The sequence below is a fragment of the Phalangium opilio genome, unplaced genomic scaffold (genome assembly GCF_054372755.1).
Source record: "Phalangium opilio isolate 3A_F unplaced genomic scaffold, DU_Popi_V2 ptg000073l_1, whole genome shotgun sequence".
NCBI classification, from domain to species: domain Eukaryota; kingdom Metazoa; phylum Arthropoda; class Arachnida; order Opiliones; family Phalangiidae; genus Phalangium; species Phalangium opilio.
The window spans coordinates 2,184,732-2,192,856 of record NW_028324183.1 but is presented as its reverse complement, the minus strand read 5'-3'; the positions used below and the strand labels follow the sequence as shown (position 1 = coordinate 2,192,856).

The following is an 8,125-nucleotide window of genomic DNA, read 5'->3' as shown; positions in this document are numbered from 1 at the left end:
ATAATTCGAATGAAACCTAATTTCATTGTTCTACAAAAATTGTTCAAAATGGGCACCATCAATGTTTAAGCAAACTTGCGCGCGTCGTTTGAAAGATTCACGAACACGTTCGAAGATTTCTGGGGTGTAACGGATGCTATCACATCCATCAATTATCCTTTGTCGTAATCGACATCGCGAACTTCACTTCGGTATACGAAGTCCTTGAGATGGCCCCAAAGAAAAAAATCGCATGGGTTGAGATCGGGAGATCTTTTTGGCCACGCAACAGTTCCGCCTCGACCTATCCACCTCCGGTGAAACGCGACATCATGATATGCTCTAACTTGAAGGCTAAAATGGGGCGGTGCGCCATCGTGCATGAACCACATTATTTGTCGCAGTCGTAACGGTACGTCCTCTAAAAGCTCCGGTAAATTGTCTAGCAGAAAGGTCAAGTACGCCTCCCCATTTAGCCTCGGTTGCAAAAAAATAAGGTACAATTAAATGATCTCCTAAAATTCCGCACCAGACGTTCAAACTAAACTGAACTTGATGTTTCATGACAGTGCTCACGTGCGGGTTTTTTTTCTTCCACTCGTGATAGTTATGTAAATAAAGTATCCCGTCACGCGAGAAATTGGCCTCGACGGAAACTAGCAAAGTACGCGGAAAGTCTGTCATTTGCCCGTGCCACAAACCACTGGCAGAAACCGACCCGTCTCGGATAATCAGCTTCGTTTAAAGCTTGTACCTTTTGCAAATGGTATGGGTGGAACTGATGTCCTCGAAGGATTTTCCAGACGAGTACATGGTTAACGCCCAATTGCCGCCCGACGATCCTGGTACTGGTTGTTGGATCATCTTCGAAAATTGTCAAAACGGTGTACTCTACATCCTCGGGAACAAACGCCGCATGAGGTTCAGGTCCCGACGGTTGAAGTTTCCCGGTTTCTCTCAAGCGTCTTTCGACTGCCGTAAATGTTTGTCGATTGGGAACTTGTCGTTGAGGAAAGTGCTCCTGGTACAAGCGCCGAGCTTCCACCGCATTTCCCCGAGCCATTCCATAAATAAGATGCATATCTGAGTACTCTGCATTCGTGAAGTAGACCATGATTTGTTCCAGATAAGCTTCCAAATGTGCACGTACGCCATGAAGCACGTTAGGGTACATACATTTAAGCCGTCTGTAAAAAACCTTCAACTTCTGACGTTCAAAACTACCCTAATGTTTAGACTAACACAGCATAATTTGTTTTTAACGTTCATTCAAATTATTGTAAAACTTAAGGGGTTCATTTGAATTATTGTAAAGGTTAAGGGGTTCATTCGAATTATTGTAAAGGTTAAGGGGTTAATTCGAATTAATAATGTAAAAGTAGTGGGGTTCGATTCGAATTATTGTAAAAGTAGTGGGGTTCATTAGAATTATTGTTAAAGTAATGGGGTTCATTCGAATTATTGTAAAACTTAAGGGGTTCATTCGAATTATTGTAAAACTTAAGGGGTTCATTCGAATTAGTGTAAAACTTAAGGGGTTCATTCGAATTACTATTGTAAAAGTAATGGGGTTCATTCGAATTATTGTAAAAGTAATGTGTCTAATTGAAGTAAAGAATAAAAGACTGGTCAGTTACCAGTACATCTGAACAAACAATTAACCATTATCTGAGCTACTTTCCTTACCTTTAATTACAATCATTAATAAAATCAAAGGTATTAACGCTTTTGGCCGTTTAACACGTTCACGGTCTTCAACTAGGTTTGAACTTATTTCGATCATTGCCTTATGCTCAATTATCGAAAACAATTGCGGCTAAACCACAAAACTAGTGCTATAATTCTGCAAAATGTCCTTGTTTTTTGGCCTACTTTTGAGAGCCCATAACGTCGCAACGGAGCGCTTTACCCCAAAACGTTATAGGACCTTTCGGACTCCATTTGACCCAAGGAACATGCCTGTTAATTTGTGCCAGACTTTCCAGAAACACCCTGTATATTGACTTATGTTACAATACCTGTAGTAGGTATTTTTTCGATGATCTAAGCAGCTTTTAGATTCAGGGAAAATGTGCTGACACGATGTCAGAAGCAACGAAAGATTCGTTTCAGTTAATAAACACGTTATTTTGTTTTACAGCTTGAGAAACTATTACGAAGCCGGTATAATGGATTTTCGGGAAAGAAACGATATCGTCAAAGAAGGCGTCAAGTGCATTCAGAAAATGAAGATCGAATTGAAATCCCAGCCTGTTAGCAAACTTGCAATTGGCAACTTGAAACTCCCCTTTTGTGTCTTTTTGCTTGGAACAGGGTTATCTTGGTTTGTTTTTGTCATCAGTTTCATCAGTAATATGAAAAAAAAATTGTAGGCTTATATAAAATTCATGTGCATATTCCGTAAGATTGAAAAGAGTCCAAGAAAACAATTTATAAATTGTGGTCCTATGTAGGAAAAAATCGCACTATTTGATATACAGCGGGTGGTATAATGCCTAAGTCAGTGGGTTCTATGGTCGATTTGAATAGAAATGTTCTAAGAATATTTTCCTAAGTTACACCGTTTTCAAGGTATGATTCTAGTGATTAACGGTGGACCCCTTAAAAATAAGAAACTGCTAATTTAAATAAGGCGTTATAAGAGAAACATTTCAATCATAACTGGTTTAAGCCATAGGATATTTTTGACTAAAAAATCGTCCATAGAACTCATTTTACTTCGGTCCTAACATCCTTTTTTGGAACATCCTGTATAATTAGTGAACACAACAGAATTGTAAAATTTGTAAGTTCTCACATGTAATTTGAAATTATAAACACGTACCTAATAGCAAAGGTATCAAGAAACTACTGAAAAAAAGCACATGCGTTGGAAATATTTCCGTAGTTTCCAGTGCAACGTCTAAAAATCAGTCTCAATTTGTTTTAAGATTGTTTGGTTGACCAGTCAGCACCCAAATTTGTGTGACGTCGTCTTTTTCTTATCTCATTCAAGGTGTTAACATTTTTGGCTATTGTTGCTTATAGAGTTCGTATTGCAAACCCTGTAAATGTTTGTCAGCTTACCTATCTACGTGTTTTTTCTTCGTATACCACGTGGACAGCAATAAATAGTGTTATCGTTTTCTCGCAAACACCGTGAATCACACGTCGTTTGGGCCCTCCTTACTGTCTGTTATTATTTATTTGCATTTGATAGATCCTATGATTTTAATTAATTATGGTATATGTGGTTAATATGTAGGTTAATTATTCGCTTAATGCATAATATTCACAAATAGAAATAGACAAGTTGGGAAAACCAAAATATTACCTCTCCGAGTGGAGATGATTATCACTACCCCTTAAACAACCTAAAAATATTCATCTATCGCTTTTTTTTAATTCTTTGCAAGTGCAGGAATTGAATTTTAAAATAGTCAATTGTTCAAGCCTTTTCAATATCTCTCACATGCTGTGGAAACTCTACCCCCCCTATACTATAAAACTTATCGACTTCATACATGTATATTATCATCATTACTTGTCTTAAATTACCTTCGACGGTTGAACGAGGTTCATCTTACATAATATAGGGACGATGTCATATATTTTAACGTTCACTTTATTTACTTTTCATTTAATTCAAGACCATAACATTCTGAAAGTACATTAGGCTCAGAAGACGGTATTTATAATATTACATTAGGCTCAGAAGACAGTATTTATAACACTTCAACAATACTTCAATATATACAAAGCAATAAATAACATAATACATTAAACTGTACAGTAAAAGTTAAATATAACCCAATTAAAACCATAAAACCCACAATACATATGGGAACAAAAGGTTCTTGAAAAACCATTAACATAACAGTATTTATAATACTTCAACGTTTCTATCTATATACAACATTGAATAGTTATTTAACATTATATATTGGAACCTTCAGTATAATTTAACATTATATATTGTAACCATCAGTATAATTTAACATTATATATTGGAACCTTCAGTATAATTTAACATTGTATATTGGAACCATCAGTATAATTTAACATTATATATTGGAACCTTCAGTATAATTTAACATATATATTGGAACCTTCAGTATAATTTAACATTATATATTGGAACCATCAGTATAATTTAACATTATGTATTGGAACCATCAGTATAATTTAACATTATGTATTGGAACCTTCAGTATAATTTAATATTATATATTGGAACCTTCAGTATAATTTAACATTAAGCAAATTCGAACCATAAAAACCCACAGCGCATGTGGGAAAAAAGGCTCTGGGAAAACCCATTTGGGAAAAAACCACAATCAAATTAGGACTATTAATATTAAAAACTTCTTCAGACTGTTTAAGGATGAATGTTTGGTGGATAGCGTCCGAAAGAAAGCAATAACCTAGTGGATGAGGCGTAGTTTATAAAGTTTCGTTTTTTCGAAACTATTACATAAGTGTATTGGCGCTGTACGTTTCAGATAACAAAGACCAAGACGACTCCAGTTTTACAAAATAGGAAAACTCTGCCTCTTGGCGTTAAGTTTTTCTCCTTTCTGTATTTCCACTGCTAGACCGCTATGCAACCCGCCCTTGTATTGCTCTACTTGCCGCTCCCATGACATTGAACGTGCTCGAACTGTAGTTCTAGTCGATAAATTATGGCGAAGTCCAACTTTTGAGGACGCTGCATTGTTACCAACGGCAGATAACGCCGCCAGGAACATTTTCAAAATCACCTCGGCGGCGTTTTGCCGAAAAAAAGGGAATTTCGACTAGGACTATTGAATTGTCGCCGATTATTCAGCCACTTCCGCTTCGCCATACCTAAAACATTTTTAAAGTACGCTATACAAAATTGCACCATTCTTCACCAAACTTATGAAATTTGGTGCAACAATTACACTTTCTTCAGTGGTTCGCCTTTACATGAACCCACAGTTGCCACTCCAGATCTCAGTCATCTGACGCAATCATTTTAACGTTTTCAGAGTTGTATTTCACCTTTATTAAGCCTAAGGATAAGCCTTGAGATATATTTGCCGACATATTTTCTGAAAAACCACAATACATCACCTCAACGATTCTCCCCATTAACTAATTATCACTATTACATATCTTGTTCACAATTTCGTTGACCTTGTCCTCCATGGTTACCCATGAACTAAACCAATGCTGTAGGGTTACTCATGAATCACTCCAATCCTCTAGGGTATTCATGAACTACGCATATCCTCTAATGTATTCATGAACTACGCATAACCTCTAAGGTATTCATGAACTACGCATAACCTCTAGGGTATTCATGAACTACGCATAACCTCTAGGGTATTCATGAACTAGGCATAACCTCTAGGGTATTCATGAACTACGCATAACCTCTAAGGTATTCATGAACTACGCATATCCTCTAATGTATTCATGAACTACGCATAACCTCTAAGGTATTCATGAACTACGCATAACCTCTAGGGTATTCATGAACTACGCATAACCTCTAGGGTATTCATGAACTACGCATAACCTCTAGGGTATTCATGAACTACGCATAACCTCTAAGGTATTCATGAACTACGCATAACCTCTAAGGTATTCATGAACTACGCATCCCAGGTAGCAAAAACCCGTGATTTACACGTCTAAAAGCGGTGTACGGTAAACCTAATTCTGAGCGCGTAAAAAACCCATACCATGTCACCTCTAAACACTGTCTTAATCACGTTAACAAATAGTGAAAATCACGTTGTTTTTATTAAATATGTAAACAATATTTGCACTCAAAATTCACGTGAAAATAATGTAAAGTAATTAAATGTTCGTAACGTGCAATTAACGTGGGTAGCACGTGTACCCAACGTTTCTCGGGTACCCAAAACCCGTGATTTACCCGTCTAAAAGCGGTGTACGGTAAACCTAATTATGAACGTGTAAAACACCCATCCCATGTCACCTCTAAACACCGTCTTATTCACGTTAACCAAGAGTGAAGATCACGTTGTTGTTACTAATAAATATCATAAGATTAACTTTAAATGGGTGAAAATGAATGGCACATGATCATTTAACTTGATGTTATATGTTGAAGTCCAAAATATGTCCAGGTTAAATTTTAAACGCAAAGCTGGAAACTAACCTCCAGCTAGCCGATCGAAAACCAAATGGATAAAACATTTCGATAGATAAAGAGGTCTAATATTTTTTAGACCTCGTTTTAAAATGAAAGATTTAAAAAAGCGAACGGCCGAACACCCTACCTATTTTTTAGGAGCACTATACTGAAGGAGACGTAGCTGTATTTTAAAGCACTTATGAGGCAACGTTTATTTTTAATCCTATAATATTACTCCAGGGAAAATGTCAATAGAAAACGGTACTAGTAGGGCCGTGCAGACTATTCGTTACTATTTGGTCGGACCAAATAATTTGGTCAAAATTGAGGTTTACTATTCGCACCGACGAATCGAATAATGGTTTTCAAAATTCTAGAATACCAAATAATGAGCTTCGAAAAACCGACTATTCTATAGCGGATAAAACCACGAGAAAATGCATGTTTTTATCTGTCCATTGACCAAATAATTTGGATTCGCAACAAGTTTTTGAATTTTTCAGTTGATTTTGTGAACTTGAGGGCGCTGTGATAGCGTTTCCGCTGGATCATGGCCTCAGAGATGACGCAACTCGGCAGACACAGCCTGAAAATACCGACGTGGCTATTGTTAAATATTGCCTGCTTTCACCGAGTCGCGTGATCTATGAGGCTATAGCTGGAATCAGCCACTCAGTCTAGAAGTTCATAGACAAGAATAATCCACGAGAGGTTTAAAGAGGTAATGGGTAAATGAACTTGTCGAAATTCCTTGTAAGTAACATATCACTACAGTATAAGGCTATAAAAAAAGTATGGTATCATCATGGAAGAGCTCATGCACCGCAAAGCGAGTAGGGATATATTGACAGCTAACCTAATTTTGATTAAAATGAAACATTGGTTCGTTCAAAAATAAGTTTTCAGGTTTTAAATAGTACCTTTCAGTGTCCCATCATTTATAAACTTGAAATTTGGTAGAATAGTTTTATAGAAATTTAAATTTGGTCGAATTTTTGGACTTCACACTATTTGGTCAAATTATTTGGTCATTTTCCTATTCCGAGCCGAGAGATGGCTCCCAAAAACATTGCTATTTGGTATTCGACGAATACCTTAAAAAGTACTATTCGCACAGCCCTAGGTACTAGATGGTAGGTGTCATATAGAGAAAGAAAATGTGGGCTTCAACAATTTGCTGTGAATGACGGTCGGTCTTAACAACGATGAAGTCTATACAATAATCACTTATTTATTTGTACCCATACATATCACCTGTGCTTGCCTTTCTAAAAATTATATTAAAACAATTGTATGTGTTGAAATTTGATTTACTATAAGTTTAAATTTAAATACATTGTGATACTATAAAGTAACAAATAATTTCATATATTAGAAATAGTATATATTTCAACTACTTTGTTAGAATCAACTCCAACCACAAGAACAAATATCTTGTTTTTTCAACCTCATTGTCACGTGATTTAGGCATATTGAGTAACTGTTAAATTCAACTTCATGTTCACGTGTATTACACGGCCTAAATCACCACCAAAGTTAGTGTGATATTTTTTCCACCAATTTTCCACGTGTGTTAAACGCTTTAAATCCCCACCAAATTAACGTGATGAGTTCAACCAAAACTCCACGTGTTTTAATTGCGTGATACTTTCAACCTTTACTCCACGTGTTGTACACGCTTTAAACCGCTACCTATTTCACGTGATGTGTTCAACCAAAACTCCACGTGTTTTACACGTCTAAATATACACCACAACTAACGTGATAGTTTCAACCTATTCCTCACGTGTTTTACACGCCCTAAATCATCACCAACAATTGCGTGATATTTTCAACCTATACTCCACGTGTTGTACACGCTTTACATCGCCACCAATTTAACGTGATGTGTTCAACCAAAACTCCACATGCTTTACACGTCTAAATATACTCCACAATTGACGTGTTAGTTTCAACCTATTCCCCACGTGTTTTACACTCCCTAAATCAACACCACAAATAACGTGATATTATCCACCTATACTCCACTTGTTTTAC

At 36.5% G+C, this 8,125-nt stretch overlaps 2 long non-coding RNA genes across 2 annotated transcripts; one reads left to right on the top strand and one right to left on the bottom strand.

Moving 5' to 3' along the window:
- Positions 1-3,565: 3,565 nt before the first annotated feature.
- On the bottom strand, positions 3,566-4,555 carry LOC149659299 (uncharacterized). The gene is made up of 2 exons (XR_016369832.1): positions 4,196-4,555; positions 3,566-3,908 (listed from the first exon to the last, which is right to left on the bottom strand). It is a non-coding gene; the product is annotated as an uncharacterized LOC149659299 (long non-coding RNA).
- A 1,527-nt stretch (positions 4,556-6,082) lies between these two features.
- On the top strand, positions 6,083-7,392 carry LOC149659298 (uncharacterized). Its single transcript, XR_016369831.1, has 2 exons — positions 6,083-6,349; positions 7,212-7,392. It is a non-coding gene; the product is annotated as an uncharacterized LOC149659298 (long non-coding RNA).
- The last annotated feature ends 733 nt before the right edge of the window (positions 7,393-8,125 follow it).